This window comes from Papio anubis, chromosome 4, assembly GCF_008728515.1.
Source record: "Papio anubis isolate 15944 chromosome 4, Panubis1.0, whole genome shotgun sequence".
Classification (NCBI taxonomy): Eukaryota; Metazoa; Chordata; class Mammalia; order Primates; family Cercopithecidae; genus Papio; species Papio anubis.
The window spans coordinates 140,382,707-140,401,548 of record NC_044979.1 but is presented as its reverse complement, the minus strand read 5'-3'; the positions used below and the strand labels follow the sequence as shown (position 1 = coordinate 140,401,548).

The 18,842-nt window shown below is 44.4% G+C and overlaps 1 protein-coding gene across 4 annotated transcripts in view; it reads left to right on the top strand.

The window, feature by feature from the left end:
- The window catches only part of ZSCAN25 (zinc finger and SCAN domain containing 25), an 88,221-nt gene that overhangs the window by 15,739 nt on the left and 53,640 nt on the right, over positions 1-18,842 (top strand). The window lies entirely within an intron of this gene.

Sequence of the window (18,842 nt, the reverse complement as noted above, 5' to 3'; positions counted from 1 at the left end):
AGACAGAGCAAGACCCTTTCTCAAAACAGTTCGTTAATGTCAAAATATCCAGTGAATTTTAAGAACCCACCTAATTTTTCAATACATTATAATTTGTTTCTTTGTCTCTTAAGGCTTATAATCTGTAATACTTAACCTTTTCTCCTTGAAATTTATTCATTTTAAAAAACTGGATCGTTTATCCTGGAGAGTTTTGTACATTCTACATTTTCTGGTTTTTTTTTTTTTTTTTTTTTTTTTTTTTGAGATGAAGTCTCGCTCTGTTGCCCAGGCTGCAATGCAGTGGCACAATCTCGGCTCGCTGCAACCTCCCCGTCCCGGGTTCAAGTGATTATCCTGCCTCAGCCTCCCAAGTAGCTGGGATTACAGGTGTATGCCACCATGCCCAGCTAATCATTCTGCATTTTCTATTTGCATACCCGTGACATGATTTAACATATTTCTGTGCCCTCTGTATTATCTAAAAATGTAGACGTGTTTAGAGGTGTAATCAGATTCATATTTCACATTTTGGCAAGAACACATTATAGATTGTGACATGCCTTGTTTCTGTTCATATGATTTTAGAAGCCTTGATCTGTTTGTTTCATTAGTTCTGTAAATGCTTCATCATTTAGTAGTTGGAATATTTCTGTAAGAAATTTCCCTTCTTTAACATAGGTTACCCTTAGATACAGTTCATACAGGGAAGGCAAGAAAATGCTTCATCCTCCTCTTGATTTGCCTGTTTTCAGAATAATGAGCTAGTTACTTTTTGTTTCCTGTAAAGGGAGTCAAGTCTGTAGAAATCAATGCATTCATAGCTTTTTGCTTTTATTGGTTTTTTTGAGACAGGGTCTTGCTCTGTCACCCAGGCAGGAATGCAGTGGTGCAATTATAGCTCACTGCAGCCTCAAACTCCCAGGGTAAGGTGCTCCCCCTTCCTTGGCCTTCCAAAGTATTGGGATTACAAGTGTGAGCCTCTGCACCTGGCCTGCACTCATAGATTTAAACATACTTGATATTGGTCAGTCCACTGCAGTTATAATTTGATGCTCAAATTATTTCACCTTCGACCAGTGGAGGCCCCTGGACCTTGGCTCCTGAATCCTTTTGACACAACCCTAATTCTCATTGACAGCTTCTTTGCTTTCTGGCGTGACAAGATGTTCCAGGCAAATGTTCCACATTTCCTGCCCCTTTTGAGAGTGAAAGTGGGTGCTATTTATTATGCAGGTACAGTGGTGTAAACCGGGACTCTCCAGGTCAAACAGGGTTATTTGGTCAACTCATAGATGGGCCTCCTTTTGTATGACAAGGCATCTGTGGTTGCCTCACATCCTGATGATGCTGTACACCTTCGGTGTTTGGTTGCATGTGCTGTGCTGCTGGGTAATGAGGGAGGCTGTTGTCCTTTGCAAGGGAAACTGTTTTCTCCCTTGGGTGGTGGTAGAACCAGGTAACTGCCTAAGGTCTGTCCTGGGGAAATACTTCATCAAGAAAGTTTGGTGCATGTCATAATGTGTGCCATGGGTGTTGTCTGCAGGCTGATTACGCTGAAAATACTTTCAGTACCTGTTTTATCCCAGCTGAGAGGCAAGGAGAACCTTTCTTTCTTAAAAATTAAGCTGGTTTTGGCTGGGTGCAGTGGCTGACGCTTGTAATCCCAGCTCTTTGGGAGGCCAAGGCGGGTGGATCACCTGAGGCCAGGAGTTCGAGACCAGCCTGGACAACATGGTAAAACCTTGTCTCTATTAAAAATACAAAAATTTGGCCAGGCCCGGTGGCTCACGCCTGTAATCCCAGCACTTTGGGAGTCCGAGGCAGGTGGATCACAAGGTCAGGAGATTGAGAACATTCTGGTTAACAAAGTGAAACCCCAACTCTACTAAAAATATAAAAAAACCAAAATAGCCGGGCATGGTGGCGGGCACCTGTAGTCCCAGCTACTCGGGAGGCTGAGGCGTGAGAATGGTGTGAACCTGGGAGGCGGAACTTGCAGTGAACCGGGATCGCGCCACTGCACTCCAGCCTGGGCGACAAAGTGAGACTCCGTCTCAAAAAAAAAAAAAAAAAAAAAAATTAGTTGAGCGTGGTGACAGGTGCCTGAGGCAGGAGAATCACTTGAACCCGGGGGGCAGAGGTTGCAGTGAGTCGAGATCATGCCACTGCACTGCAGCCTGGGTGACAGAGCGAGACTCTTGTCTCAATAATAATAATAATAATAATAATAAGCTGGTTTCAAGTCCCCTCCCTCTCCCCTTTACAGCACAGATTGACTTAATCCACTTTTGAGACAGGGAAAATGACAGGCAGCAACATGTTTCTCTAGCATGTACTTGCCCTTAAACTTCGCTAGGTTTCTCAACCCCTGCACAGTTAACATTTTGTGCCAGATAATTCTCTGTTGGCAGCTGTCTTGGCTGCTTTATGCATTGTAGGATGTTAGCAACAATCCTGGCCTCAACCTACCAGATGCCAGTAGCACCTGCTGGCTGTAACAACCAAAGATGTTTCTGGAGGAGCAATTTGGCTTTCAGGAAGAGGAAACAGTTCGACATCCCCTGGGGGAGGCAGAATTGACCTTAGCTAAGAATCACTGCTCTTAGCATTCAGGATAATATCTTATGTCAATTAGAATTTTTAGCTATTGAGAGGAGGACTGGAACTCCATGGGACTGGATCTGTTTCCTGCGGAGTTTAAAGTCTCCACTTAGTTCCTAGAAAACAAAGGAGTTTTATTAGAAATCACTTGGGGGTAAAGGTAGTATTGTGAAGCAGAGTCAAGAGCTGTTGAAGTCTAATCTCAGGGCAGGGGCCTGCAATTCTATAGCAAACAAACTAGGTGGTCCCTGTGGAGGCAGCCTGGCTCTAGCACTGCTGCTTTGGGTTCCTGTCAGGCAGGTCCCTGCCCCAATGCCTCTGCATCACAATGAGCCTCTGCTTGGGTGTAGACTAACCTTCCCTTAGCAAGGGCCACTTAAGGCAGTGCAGGCAGTTACAGGCTCTTTACTCCATAACAGGAGACGGTAAATATTTGAATGAAAGGAAGACCTGGATTTCTACCTGTTTCAGCAATTAGAAGGCACTTAGGGTGAGAGCAGTTTCAGTGGCATAGTGGGGGAAAGCCAGATTCCAGTGGGTTGTAGATTTCTCCTGTGAATTCTAACTCATGTATAACTACTTACTTAGGCTGGGTGCAGTAGCTTCCGCCTGTAATCCCAGCTCTTGGGAAGGCTGAGGTGGGAGGATCATTTGAGCCCAGGAGCTCAAGACCAGCCTGGGCAACATAATGAGACCCCCATCTCTACAAAAAGTTAAAAAATTAGCTGAGCATCATGGCATGCTACTCAAGAGGTTGAGGTGGAAGGATTGCTTGAGTCCAGGAGGTCAAGGCTGCAGTGAGCCAAGGTTGTATCACTACACTCCAGCCAGGGTGACAGAGCAAGACCCTGTCTCAAACAAAAACTAATTAAAGGTCAAATAGGCGTCTCATACATCACACACTAAACCAAACCCTTTGTATTCTTCCCACCTTAAAAAGCTGTTTCTCCTTTATTGACTGATTGATTGTTTGAGACAGAGTTTTGCTCTTGTTGTCCAGGCTGGAGTGCAATGGTGCGATCTTGGCTTAATTGCAACCTCCGCCTCCTGGGTTCAAGCAATTCTGTCTCGGCCTCCAGAGTAGCTGGGATTACAGGCGCCTGCCGTATCCCGGCTAATTTTTGGTATTTTTAGTAGAGACGGGATTTCACCATGTTGGTCAGGCTGGTCTTAAACTCCTGAGCTTAGGTGATTACCTGCCTTGCCCTCCCAAAGTGCTGGGATTACAGGTGTGAGGCACCGCACCTGGCCTCTCCCTTATTTTAGTGAATGATATGATTCCCGCTCTCATACCCCACATCCAAACCATCAGCAAATCTTGCTTCTCTCATAGGCAATGATCTCTAGCTGTTTGTTGAGACACCAATTGCAGTTCTACTGTATTCACTTGCCGGAAGTTCTCCAAGCCAAATAAATTAACTTGGTCCTCTCACAATTTTGAATTCCTGTCCTGCCTATTTTCTGTATGATCTCAGGGAAAGATATACTTCCAGAGAGCCATCTTGTCCAGCGCATTCCCAGGATCAATGTGTTTCAATAAAAAATCTCCATGAAAATTGGCTATGAAGCGGGGACAAGAGGCGATATTCTTTGTCACTGAGAATTAAACTGCTGGGAGAGGGAGGGTGGAAATGCTTGGGTAGTATATGTGTTTGCCCTGAGAAGTAGAGGGACTTGGGAGGAGCAATTTGGCTTTCAGGAAGAGCAAATAGTTTTGCTGCCACACGCACTAGCCATAGCTCTGTGCTATCATCTGAGTGGCCAGAGACCAGGAAATGGTGGCAAACGCAAGAGCTTCATGTTTTCCCTTCCTAGTCAAAAAGTGCAGTCTCTTGAGAAGGTGGTAGAAGAGCTTTTAGATGGAGATTGGGAGGAGAGAGGTGGTAGAAGTCTTTACCTCCTGTATTAGTCTGTTTTTATGCTGCTATAAAGAACTGCCTAAGACTGGTAATTTATAAAGGAGAGAGGTTTAATTGACTCAGTTCCTCAGGGATAAGGAGGCCTTGGGAAACTTATAATCATGGCTGAAGGGGAAGCAAACATGTCTTTCTTCATACGGCAGCAGGAAGAAGTGCCTAGCAAAGGGGGAAAAGCCCCTTATAAAACCGTCAGATCTTGTGAGAACTCACTATCATGAGAACAGCATGGGGGTAACCACTCCCATGATTCAATTACCTTCCTTCAGGTCCCTCCTACAACATGTGGGGATTATGGAAACTTCAAGATGAGATTTGGGTGGGGGCACAGACAAACGATATCACCTCTTGTCCTTGACTCCCACCTGCAGGAGCTATTTGAGTATTATACTATCTCTGTGGCTGCAAAAATTTGGAGGAAAACCCGGTCTATAAGAATTTCACTGACTTCTGAAAACAGCCTCAGCCTGTTATATGAAAAGGGAAAGTGGAATGTACGATGATAAGTTTATCATTGACAACCAGTTTTCTCACCATTTTTCCAGTCTTCATTTCTGTTCCTGCTGTCTAGACTAAGCTTCTGGTGGAGGGAATGGAAAATAAGTGATGGGAAAAAATCAACAGTTAAGATTATGTGATACTGGTCCATAAATAGACCAATGTATTATAATAATAGTTTCAGAAATGAACTGGGTTCTATATAGAAATCTAGTATATGATAAAGATGATATCTTAAATCACTAGGGCAGAGATCGATTTTTTTAAAAGTGCTATTGGGATAAGTGATGATCTGTATGCAGCTCAGCTGAGATTGCCTACCAAGGAGAATGATGAGGAATGTCATATTAAATAGCTGCAGGAAGCCCTGTACCAATCAGGAAACTATTTACTTCTTAGCAATCACAAGAGACAGAACTCATCATTTTCAAGTTGTTTTTTGTCCCTCCGTCCGTCCGTCCCTCCCTCCCTCCCTCCCTCCCTCCCTCCCTCCTTCCTTCCTTCCTTCCTTCCTTCCTTCCTTCCTTCCTTCCTTTTTTATTTTTTATTTTTTATTTTTTTTAGATGGAGTCTTGCTCTGTCGCCCGGGCTAGAGTGCAGCAGCGTGATCTTGGCTCACTGCAACCTCTGCCTCATGGGTTCAAGTGATTCTCCAGACTCAGCCTCCCGAGTAGCTGGGATTACAAGCGTGTGCCACCATACCCAACTAATTTTTGTATTTTTAGCAGATATGGGTTTCACCATGTTGGCCAGGCAGGTCTTGAACTCCTGACCTCAGGTGATCCACCCGGCTTGGCCTCCCAAAGTGCTGGGATTACAGGCGTGAGCCACTGCACCTGGCCTTTATTTCTTACCTGTTTCTTTTTTTAAATAAAGTTGGGGGGGGGGTCTCACTATGTTTTCTAGGCTGGTCTCGAACTTCTGGCCTCAAATGATCCTCCTGCCTTGGCCTCCAAAAGTGCTGGGATTACAGGCATGAGTCACAGAGGCTAAGCCATTTTTGGTCTCTCTCCCTCATTTTTTTTTTTTTTTTTTGAGACAGAGTCTTGCTCTGTCACCGAGGCTGGAGTGCAGTGGTGTCATCTCGGCTCACTGCAACCTCTGCCTCCTGGGTTCCAGCGATTCTTGTGCCTCAGCCTCCTAAGTAGCTGGGACTACAGGCATGTGCCACCACCAAGCCTGACTAATTTTTGTATTTTTAGTAGAGATTGGGTTTTACCATGTTAGCCAGGCTGGTCTCGAACTCCTGGCCTCAAACCATACACCCACCTCAGCCTCCCAAATCCCTCTAATCCCTCCCACCTGCTGGGATTACAGGTGTGAGCCCCTATACCCGGCACACTTTTGGTCTCTTGACAGCTCTTTTGCTTATTGTGCTTCTAAAGTCACATAATAGGCTGGGTGTGGCGGCTTATACCTGTAATCCCAGCCCTTTGGGAGACTGAGTCAGGAGGACTGCTTGAGGCCAGGAGTTTAAGACCACCCTTGCCAACATAAGGAGACCCTGTCTCTTAAAAAATAAAAAATAAAGAAAACCAAAAATAAAAGTAGAATCACCTAATATAACTATCCTCATTTTACCAGGACCATATTTTAAAAATTCAGGATATCTTGTAAGACTTTTTTGGTTCCAAGCTCATATAAGTTATGCTTGTGCCTTTTTTTCCTTTCAACTAAGGTGCATATAAGATTTAAAGTTTGTGATTTCTATTTTCACAATAGCCTTTGGAGCCTTGTGACCAAATGAGGTTGTCTAGGGAGAAGGCCTAGAGTGAGCAGAGAAGAGGATCTTGAGGGATGCCAGCACTTAAGGGCTGGGAAGAGAAAGAGCCTGCCAGGGAGACTGAGAAAGACCAGTGAGAGAGGAAGTAGCAAGTCCTGAGTGTGTGCTGCCCTAGAAGGCGGGGGTGGATGGTGGTTTCTAAAGAAGGCCAAGTTCGAGGGTGAAATGCTGGCAAGAAGTCAAACAAGATAATGACAAAAAATGTGCGTTGGCTTTATCAACACTGGTGACATGAGTGAGATCAGTTTCAGTGGCATAGTGCGAGGGAAGCCAGATTCCAGGGGGCTGTGGATTTCTCCCTTGAGTTCTAACTCATATTCACAACTACTTACTTAAAGATCAAGTAGGCATCTCAAACTTACCACCCCAAAACCAAACTCTTCATTCTCCTCCCACCATCCAAACCTAATTCTTCCTCATCTTAATGAATGGACCCTCTGATGCCCCAGTTGCTCAGTCCAAAAAGCCTAGATGTCACTCTCTTATACCCTACATCGAAGCCATCAGCAAATCCTGTTGGCCCTACTTTCAGAATATAGACAGAGACAGGCAACTCCCCACTCCCTCCAAGGCTTCAGGTCCAATCCACCGTCTTCTCCCTCGACTTTGTCAGCTGTCTCCCTGCTTCTGCTCTTTCCTCTGTATACTCTCTTCACTATCCTAGAACCAGATAATCTTTTAAAAATAGAACTAAGATGATTTTACATTTTGTTTGGAACTTTCCAAAGGTTTCTCCTCTCAGAGTAACAGACAGAGTCCTTCCATACCTGACAGTTCTTCCCGATCACGCCAGGCACGCTCCCACTTTTGTTTTTAGCTCCTGTTGTTCTCCTTGCCTAGAAGCTACTTTCTCAAGCCCTTTACACAACTTTCTCATTCTCTTCATGTGAGTTCCTATTTTGAGAGACCTTCTCTAACTATCTGTCATGTTTTTAAAACATGTCTGCAAATTTCTTGACACTCTTTTCACCAAGAGTTAGAGTCTAGTTCCTCTCGTCTTCAAACTGACCAAAGTGACTCACTTCTAACAAACTAAATGTGAAGGCAGTGGTGCTGGGTCATAAGAGGTGATATGTGGGATGCTTGCTCTTGAAACAGAGCTGCAGTGCTGGGAAGAAGCCTCTGCCACATTGACAGGCTGCACAGAGGTATTCCAGCAATAGTCCTCACTGTGGTCACAGTGGACACCTAGCACCGACCATCAGTCAGGTGAGAAGGAACCCTCCAGATGACTCCAGCTCCAGCCCCTCTTTGACTGGAACCATGTGAAAGACCCTACAGGGAAACTCCCAAGCTCAGCCTGGTCACCCCCAGAAATGTGAACGAAAATAAATGCATGCTATTGTTTTTAGCCACTAAGTATGAGTGGTTTAATTACATAGCAATCGATAATTGGAACACAGCACTTCTACAGTAGCACTCTCCATCAGTCTCTATTTTCTTACCCAGATTTATTTTTCTTTGTAGCCCTTACCATTATTTGACATATTATATATTTGTTTTCGTTTCCTGTTCTACCACATGCCCTGGAATTTCAGCTGTGGGAAAGTAGAAGCTTTGCTTGTTTTGCTGATATTTCCTCCACTACCTAGAATGGTGCTTGGTACAGACGAGTCACTCAAGCTCAGATTGTTTTGTTAAATGGATGTACCTGTGGTCTGTGGTGTGAAGAAGGCATCCAAGTTGAACAGAGACAGTATGGGCATGAAAGTATTGTGGAACTTGGAAAGGACCACGTAGGAGATATTATTCTCATTATTCTTCTTCCCCATTAGGGTTCTTAATAATGATTTTTTTTTTTTTTTTTTTTTTGAGACGGGGTCTCGCTCTGTCGCCCAGGCTGGAGTGCAGTGGCCGGATCTCAGCTCACTGCAAGCTCCGCCTCCCGGGTTCCTGCCATTCTCCTGCCTCAGCCTCCCGAGTAGCTGGGACTACAGGTGCCCGCCACTTCGCCCGGCTCATTTTTTGTATTTTTAGTAGAGACGGGGGTTTCACCGTGTTAGCCAGGGTGGTCTCAATCTCCTGACCTCGTGATCTGCCCGTCTTGGCCTCTCAAAGTGCTGGGATTACAGGCTTGAGCCACCGTGTCCGGCCTAATAATGCTTTTTTAATGGAGGTAATGAAGTTATTTTCTCTTTTTTTTCAAAACAGTTTATTTTTGAAGTAGAAATACAAATTCTGGTGTTTATAGGGTCGAGTTTACACTTCCAGGTCTGTGACAGTGACTAAGCTTCTGAACCTTTTATAGTCGTATTATGTGGAGGATGAGAAAGGGAATGTTCCTCTCCCCATACCCCTGAGCAAGCAGCCTGCAGGCCAAGACCAGTGCCCATCTAGAAAGGCATTTGACATGAAAGAAGGATCATTTTAGCCTATGTACTCTGTTGGACTTTAGAAGACTGTGAGCCAGAAAGTCTCCTTACAAACCAGCATAGAGCAAGGTTAGGTAAAGGTCTTTCATATTTACCCATTGCTGCCCCTCTTTGTTTGTTTTTTTTCTTGTTCATTTTTTTTTTCCATTGGGCCAAATCATTATATTCTTCACCATTACAGCAAATGCATGTTGAACATTTCTTTATGTTGATGTCAACTCTTCATATCATTTTCACAGGCTTGAGGTGAAATTCTGTTGAGTTTTTTGTGGTGTTTTGGCCAGAGATCCAGGAAAGGCTGACTCTTGCCCTGCCAATCATCCCAAGCTGGATGGCTCAAGGAACGACAGCAGATGGGGCTGTCAGTCCCACTGTACTAGTCTCGGAGTTGCACCCAGTAACATGCATCATAGAGGTCACTGGGGAAGGGAGTTGCGAGATGGTGTAGGCCTGCCTTGCTCCCCACTCTCAGCCCCATATCTGAGTTGAAGACTGTGGGTTCAGGCACACTGTGCAGGAGGGAGATTGGCAACCCGATACCAAATGGGGACTCTGAGAGGGTGCATGAGCAGAAGACTGTTCAGGGCCAGGCGAGAAGGAAGGGAGCTTCATCTCAGACGCTGACCCTGTGAGGCACACCACCCTTCATAAAATAGGGGTCAGTGAGATCCTGGGGCTCTGACCAAGCACACACTTAATTCTTTTTCTTTGGATGGGATCAGGAAAGACAAAGGGAGACAAACGGAATGGGTTAAGGCAAAGTCTCTGCGAGAAGGTCATCAGTGTTCTTTCTTCAGTGTTTGCTGTCATCGTCCTTGTCATCATTGTCACCGTCACCATCATTAGCTATAGCAGCACCTTTGTACTGAGTCATTGTTTTACACCAGGCACTGTGATAGATTCTTCTGCAGATGGGGTTATTTGGATAAACAGAAGCTTTTATACAACTTAAGAACAAACAGTCCTGTTTGGGGTAGCATTTGGGGTGCACATGACTGATGCCAAGCAGAGCATGAAAAGGGCTGTCACAGAATTTGCATTCTGGCAGCTCTGGAGGGGAAAGAAGACCCTCTCCTGGCCTGGGACACTGGAGGCTTCATGAAGAAGATGATATTTGATCTGAGCCTTGAAGGACAAGTGGAAGTTTATAGATAGAAGTGGGCAGGATGACAGGGACTGTCATCTGGGCAGCATGACAGGGACTAAAAGCATGGTGTGTTTGGTAGAGTGGTGAATATCAGACTGACTGGTGCAGAGTCAGTGGCTAGAAATGAGAGGGACTTGGACTAGAAGGCAGTTGTTGTGACCCTCTGAGTAATTCTGTTTCCTCCTCCACACCCTTTGCAGCCTGAGTATTACCGTAATTGATAGAAAACTGCGTCTAACTCCTCCCGCCATGGACTCATTTTTATGAGGCCTTTCTTCATTCGTTTCGTTTCCCAAGTCAATGAGTGGAGAAGCCCATTCCTAAGGATTATGATGGCCGATATCCTGCATGTTCTTTACTCACAGAGAAGCAATGCCAGATCTGGTCTCCTGTCTTCCATGTGCATAACAGACCTTTCTTTTTTTGAAAAAAGAGAACACATAGTGGGACAGGTTGGGGTCAGCTCTGGAGGCCAGGAGGGTCAGACATGAGACCTTCACTGCAGACACTCCTGATGCAAGTGCCTGGAGCCATGGAAGCCCATCTAGCAGGAGCCAAGGCCAGGAGCGGGATGGCTTTGAGGAGCACGATCAAGCCTGGCCTCAGAGCTAGGTTCACTTCAAAATGTGGGGATGGTGGTGAGGAGGGGGCTGTAGCCGAGAGGATATCTACAGGGAGCTTGGAATTTGGGCTGCATGAGGGTTGAGGATTGGAGGAACTGGGGCTTGTGCAGAAGCTCTCAGAGGGTTCCCCTCAGCACAGGCCATCGGCACAGGCTGCTGACTCCTAGTTCATTGTTTTCACATGGAATGTGTGACCTTTCCAACCCTCTCCAGGAGATCTGCAGGTGAATTTGCATCTGTTGATGTGGTTCTGTGTCTTTGGGTTAGAGTGATTCCCTTCTTGGTATCCTGGGAGTATCCTGTGCAGGGGCCACGAAGTGCCAGGCTTGCGTATTACCTATTAGAGCAGTGAGGGGGATTCCCCAGCCCTGCTGACAAGCTGGGACAACCAGGCCGTGCTCCTCCTGCCCTGTTTGTGGAGCCTGTCCCTGGGGTTCACACAGGCCCTGAGGGGGAACTCTGCTGTGTCACAGCCTGTGGGACAAAGCCTTTGGGCTGAACAGTTTCCCTAGAGCCCCCTGCGTGTCCTTGTTCCTCAGGCAGTAGATGAAGGGATTCAGCATGGGGGTCACCACTGTGTACATCACTGAGGCTAGTGAGTCCTTGTCTGTGGAGTGGGAGGATGAGGGCCTCAGGTAGACCCCTGAGATGGTGTCATAGAAGAGGATGACCATGGTCAGGTGGGAGCCACAGGTGGAAAAGGCCGCCTGCTTACCCCGGGTGTAGTGGACTCTGAGCACCGTGACTGCAATGCGTGTGTAGGAGCCGAGAATGCCAAGGAAGGGCAGGAGGACAATCAGGCCCCCCACCAGCATGATCATGAACTGGTCGAGTCGGGTGTCGGAACTGGAGAGCTGGAGCAGGAGAATGAGGTCACAGAAGCAGTAGGGGATGATGTTGCTGGCGCAGAAGTCCAGCCGGGCCATGAGGAGGGTGTGCAGCAGGGCATGGAGGCTGGCAATGGCCCATGAGCTGCCCAGCATCAGGGCGCAGCCGTGCAGGCTCATCTTGGAGGAGTAGTGCAGCGGGTGGCAGATGGCCAGGTAGCGGTCATAGGCCATTGCGATCAGAAGGAAGTTGCTCCATGTTGGCGAGCCGGATGCAGATGTAGATCTGTCCCAGGCAGGTGCCGTAGGAGATGGCCTGAGTCTACGTCTGGATGTTCTCGAGCATCGTGGGGATCGTGGCAGAGACGAAGCAGAAATCCACCAGGGAGAGCTGGCTGACGAAGAAGTACATGGGGGTGTGGAGACGAGAGGCTGAGCCAATGGCCAGGATGATGAGCAGGTTTCCTGCCTTGCCAACCAGGTACATGGCCAGGAAGAACCCGAAGATCAGCTCCTCCTGCTCTGGCCGGCTGGAGAGCCCCAGGAGGAGGCACTCCGAGGCACTGGTGTGGTTTCTGCGCTCTATGGATGACAGGTCCTGTGGGGAGAGCCAGACCAGTTGCAGACCAGTGAGAGATGAATTCCTGGGCCTCCTGCAGTCCCTCAGCTCTCATTTTGGGCACATCTCTGTGTTCATTTGGTACAAACCCCAAAGCAGGCTGTCAGCCTATCAAAGGAAAAGCCTCAGCCAGGGAGCCCTACGGCCTCAACATACCCAGGCATCAGGGTTCAGTTACTTCCCTGCTAAACTTCTGCCTACTCTGAACCCACGAAGCCCCATCTGCTGTCCCTCCATGGAGAATCCTGGTGGTGCATGGTCATGTATTCAGTGGTGGCAGCAATGAGGCAGTTACTTAGGGCATTTTACCCCCCAAGTTTTCATCACACTTTCATTCTTTGATATGAGCAACTGATAATGTCTCAAGATTAAGTAAAGACCTGTAGAAATGTAGTTTCTTCCCACTCCCAGTAAGGGGGGCCACCTGAAGGTTGTTTCTGTGTGGAATTCTGATAGTATAATGGCAGATGTGCAGAGCCGCAGGGTACTGTGGGTACACACCCTCTTTCCCCCTAAGATTTTGTCTCCTTTGGTCCCGACCCAGGCAGAGCCCAGGACTCAGGGGTCTGTGGCTGCCGCTCCCCACCTTCGGACACCTTGGCCCTGGTGATGCTGCTGAGGCTGAAGGTCAGGGCAAGCCTGGGCAGAGGAGCCTGTTGACAAGGCCAGCTCAGCCAACCTTCTGTCTGCGCTCGCCCAAGAAGGGCCTCACCTCTAGAGGGTAGTCGAGGAGGAGTGGGAGTTGTCCCTGCGGATACCAAGCAGAAGCTACAGCTGTAACATTGCCCAGAGTCACGGAGACCACAGCAGAGCCACATAGGGACCTCACTCAATTGGAATTAATAATAGTTGAGAGATTTCAGCTGATGTTGCATTAGACATAAAGCATTTTTTGTGGCTTCAAAAGAAAGGGTGGGATGTGGGTCCTATCATAAAGTGAATCTGTAAAGAGAAAGGGAAGAAGGAGAGTGCAGGGTTAGTGTGCTGAATGGGGATGGGACACAGGTGATGGGAAATCCATAGGAGAAGGCAGTGGGGTGGAGTTCTGGCCATGTCGGAACTGGGCAGGGGATGAGAAGGGGAAGCATCCAGTGAATGTGGTAATCTTGTCTGCTAAAGGCATTCTTGTGAGGATTAAATGAGGAAATGCACATATGTGCTAAGAACAGGGCATTGCACATAGGCACACAGTGAGCACTGGCTGCTGTTATTATTCAAGTAATTTTTAGAGGCAAATGTGATTTTAATACCAAACTAAATAAGGACAATGAAAAGATTGGAGTCCAGTTTTGTTTATAGACATAGATGCAAATGCCACAAATAAAATATTTGCAAGCAAAGAAAACACATTGATAGAGCTAGCTGTAAAAGTGGAAATCTGTGAACAAATGAAATATCAAAATAATGTAATTCATTCATGATAAGACATCCAAATAAATTTATTGTTACTTTATAGATGAAAACTCTCAAAGCATTAGAGTATTTTTTCTTAATATGATAAACTGTGTATTTAAAAACAAGAGTTGGCTAGGCATGGTGACTCACACCTGTCATCCCAGTACTTTGGGAGGCCGAGGCAGGAGGATTGCTTGAGCCCAGGAGTTCAAAACTAGCCTGGACAACATAGACTCTGGATCTATTAAAAAATAAAAAAATAAAAACGAGTCAGCATCATGTCTATTGAAGAATACTACTTTCTCTCTAAAAGAATAAGATAGAAATGTTCTCTGTTATCGTTCGTTCTTCAACATTTTCCTAGAAATGCTGATGATGGCTATCTGAAAAGGCAAAAGGAGTGAAAACAAGGTTTTGCAAAAGATTTCTCTGATAAGTAAGCTATTGAAAGAAATAAAACAATTGTTAGAAATAATGTTAGTTTAGCCGAGTTGCAGGATATAATGGCAGACAGATATCAGTTACTTATACTGAATAACCATTTTAAAAAGCAGTAAAAAGATGATTTTATTTCTACTAATGATGAAATTGAATATTGGAATTTGATTGCAACTTAAAAATGAAATATTGTCCAAAATTTATAATGGATAAAGTTAAGGAATTCATAAGATAAAAATAGATTCTAATTGAACAGTTTAAATATATTCAGATTATTATGCTCCCTAAAGAATGAAATAGATGTTATTATTAATAATACAATTAATAAATATACACTATAGACCAAACATTGTGCTATTTACATATGAGTTTTTAAATTCTACCCCAAACTCTATAGGTGGGTATTCATTCTTTTTTTTTTTTTTTTTTTGTGAGACAGAATTTTACTCTTGTCGCTCAGGCTGGAGTGCCAATGGCGTGATCTTGGCTCACTGCAACCTCTGCCTCTCAAGTGATTCTCCTGCCTCAGCCTCCCAAGTAGCTGGGATTACAGGCACCCACCACCACACCTAGCTAATTTTTTTTTTTTTTTTTTTAGTAGAGATGGGGTTTCACCATGTTGGCCAGGCTGGTCTCAAACTCCTGACCTCAGGTGATCCACCTTCCTCAGCCTCCCAAAGTGCTGGGATTATAGGTCTGCGCCACTGCACCTGCCCCGGATATTCTTGTCTGTCTTACAGAGGCTTATAGAGATTAAGTAAATGTGTATAAATGTAGAAATTTTATGTTTGGGATTATATAGGAGGAAACAAATCAGATGAAAAGAGATCTTTGGTTCAAAGATATCTGTTGAAACACCATTTTTAAATATTTTAAAATGTGAAACAACCAAATTTCCAAAATAATAAGAGAATAGTTTTGCAGACTCTGATGTCTCAATGATGTGGAATACTGTACAGAGAGTAAAAATGAAAGATTGTGTCAATTTCTGGATATTTGCCTATGATGTAGATTCTGAAAGCAGAATGCATGATAACCTATGCATACCAATGACATCTGTGTCAGAATGTTTGTGCACACGCCACCAAACATAAGATGTTAATTTGGAGGCTGACGGAGAGAACAGTTTGAGGTTTAATTTCCCCTGGCTTTTTCCCTGCTTACGTTCTTCACGGTGTGACAATCAGGTCACTGCAGGCTGTCACCAGCTCTGCTTCTCGGCCTGTCTTTGCACCAGCAAACATTTTCTGGTATCTCTGCCTAGATTAAATGTTAGAAGGGGCTGGAATTGCTGGGTAATGAAATTGCTGGAGAATCCTCCATTGTAGGGATGAGGGCAGAGGCTGAGAGGGGTTGTCCAGGAATCAAATCCTTTGTGCTGTGGGAAGTCTATTCTCTGCTAAAATGATGGCGTTGGATCCCTGGATGGTTTCTAAGGTCCCTTCAGGGTCAGGTTCTGCTTGTCTTTGAGAGGTGGAGGAGGAGGAGGAGATGTCTTTGGCTAAGACATTTAGGGACTTTGGGGAGGAGTGTTTCTCTTTCCTCCCCTGCATGGGCACTGACCTGTCCAGTTGGTCTGATTTCTGCAAACCCCACCCAAGGCCCCTGCCTTCTCCTGAATGGCTTTTCCTCTCTCAGGAGCTCAGAAAGCTCACAAGCAGCCTGGGGCCAGGGACACAAGCCTGGGTCCCATGGAAAGCAAGATGAGAAAGCAGGTGGGTGGGAGGCAGGGAGAGGGAAGTGGCTGGGGAGAGCAGAACCTGATTCCCTGGTGGGTTGGCCAAGGAGCGGTGTCTGGGCCTCACCCTCGGCTTATTTGCGGGCTACTCTTGGAATATAGGGAGCAATCCCCAGTGGGCATTGTTAGAAATAAATGTGCAATAATTGCTTGGGGTCCTGCTGGGCCCGTTTCTCCTGGGCTCCAGATACACCATTTCCTTAGGGTTTTTCCACTGGAGAATGATGGCCTTCAGAGGTTTAATTTGCTACTTTTGTCTCCAGAGGACATCTCTACAATTCTCTGCTTTTCTGTAGTTCAGGGAATTCATCTCATTGATTGTATGAGATCAGAACTCCAAAGTTCATGTTGATGTCCCCCTTTTAAATTGAGGACATGATCTCATTCTTTTTTATGGCTGCATAGTATTCCATGGTATATATGTACATTTTCTTTATGCAGTCTGACATTGATGGGCATTTAGGTTGATTCCATGTCTTTGCTATTCAGTGCTCTGATGAACACATGTGTGCATGTGTCTTTTTTTTTGTTGTTGTTCTTTGAATGGTGTACATTTAAATAAGTTATTTTTTTTTAACTTTTAAGTGCAGGAGTACATACGCAGGTTTGTTACATAGGTAAACTTGTATTTTGGGGGTGTGTTACACAGATTATTTCATCTCCCAGGTATTAAATCTAGCACCCATTAGTTATTTTTCCTGATTCTCCTCCCACCCTCTACCCTCTGAGAGGCCCCAGTATGTATTGTTCCCCTCTATGTATCCATGTATTCTCATCATTTAGCTCCCACTTATATGTGAGGACATGCAGTATTTGGTTTTCTGTTCCTGTGTTACTTTGCTAAGGATAATAGCCTCCAGCTCTATCTATGTCCCTGCAAAGGACATGATCTCATCCTTTTCTTTCTTTCTTTCTTTTTTTTTTTTTAATTAAATGGAGTCTCGCTCTGTTGCAAGGCTGGAGTGCAATAGCGTGATCTTGGCTCACTGCAAACTCAGCCTCCTGTGTTCAAGCAATTCTCATGCCTCAGCCTCCCAAGTAGCTGAGATTACAGGCACGTGCCACCATATGCAGCTAATTTTTGTATTTTTAGTAGAGATGGTGTTTCACCATGTTGGCCAGGATAGTTTTGATCTCCTGACCTTGTGATCTGCCCACCTCGGCCTCCCAAAGTGCTGGGATTACAGGTGTGAGCCACCATGCCTGGCTGATCTCATTCTTTTTTTATGGCTGCATAGTATTCCATGGTGTATATGTACCACATTTTCTTTATTCAGTCTGTCATTGATGGGTATTTAGGTTAATTTCATATCTTTGCTATTGTGAATAGTACTTCAATGAACATATGTGCATGTGTCTTTATGATTTATACTCCTTTGGATATATACCCAGTAATGGGATTGCTGGGCCAAATGGTATTTCTGTCTTTAGGTCTTTGAGGAATTGCCACACTGTTTTCCCTAATGGTTGAACTGATTCACACTCCCACCAACAGTGTATATGTGTTTCTTTTTTTCTTTTTCTCCACATCTTCACCAACACCTGTTATTTTTTGACTTTTTATTAATAGCCATTCTGACTGGTGTTAGATGGTGTCTTATTATGGTTTTGATTTGCATTTCTCTAGTAATCAGTGATGTGAAGCTTTTTTTTTTTTTTTTTTAATAAGATTGTTGGCCACATGTATATCTTCTTTTGAAAAATGTCTGTTCATGACCGTTGCCCATTTTTTAATGTATTTTTTTTCTTATAAATTTAAGTTCTTTATAGATGTTGGCTATTAGACCTTTGTTGGATGCATAGTTTGCATTTCTTTTCCCCAGTCTGTGTTCTTGGCACCTTTGTCAAAAATGAGTTCACTGTAGATGTGTAGATTTGTTTCTGGACTCTCTATTCTGTTCCACTGGTCTATTTGTCTGTTTTTATACCAGTACCATGCTGTTTTGGTTACTATAGCTCTCTATTGAAGTCAGGTAAATGTGATTCCTCCAGTTTTGTTATTTTTGCTGACGATAGCTTTGGCTATTCTTGGTCTTTTGTGGATCTATACAAATTTTAGGGTTAAAAAAATATTTCTGTGAAGAATGTCATTGGTATTTTGATAGGGATTGCATTGAATCTGTATATTGCTTTGAGTATTGTGGACATTTTTAACAATATTGTCTTGAAATATATAAACATGGAATATCTTTCTATGTTTTTGTGTCTTCTTCAATTTCTCTCATCAGTGTTTTATAGTTTTCATTGTAGAGATCTTTCACTTCTTTGATTAAGTTAATTCCTAGGTATTTAATTTTATTTGTGGCTATTGATTTTATTTCAGATTGTTCCCTGCTGGGATATAGAAACGCTACCAATTTTGTACATTGATTTTGTATCCTGCAACTTTACTGAATTTGTTTATCAGTTCTAGTAGTTCTTTGGTGGAGTCTTTAGGTTTTTAAAATGTCATTTGGAAGTCATATGGAAGTATCATTTAGAAATCATTTCCAAATACCATTTAGAAACCATTTGAGTATTTTCTTACTTCCTGGAACAAAAAGTATCCTGCGGTCATCTTGAACATTCTTACTCCTAGCCCTGGCATCAGCCATTTCTCTAAGGAGCTCTGATTCCCTTCAGTGGAAAATGATATTCATAAGCCAGGATCTAGGCACTAAGTGTACTCATTGCTATTAGAATGTCATTGTTATCTATCCCTATCAGTGGAGAGAAGTAGGGAATATATGTTTTACACACACACACACACACACACGCATGCTTACAAATACATGCACATATATTTACATCTATCTATGTATCAGCTATCTGTTATCTATCTGTCATCTATCTATCCATCTATCTATCTAGAAAAGAATGAATGTACACTGATACATCCATTCCAATCTGACGCCATAGGATTC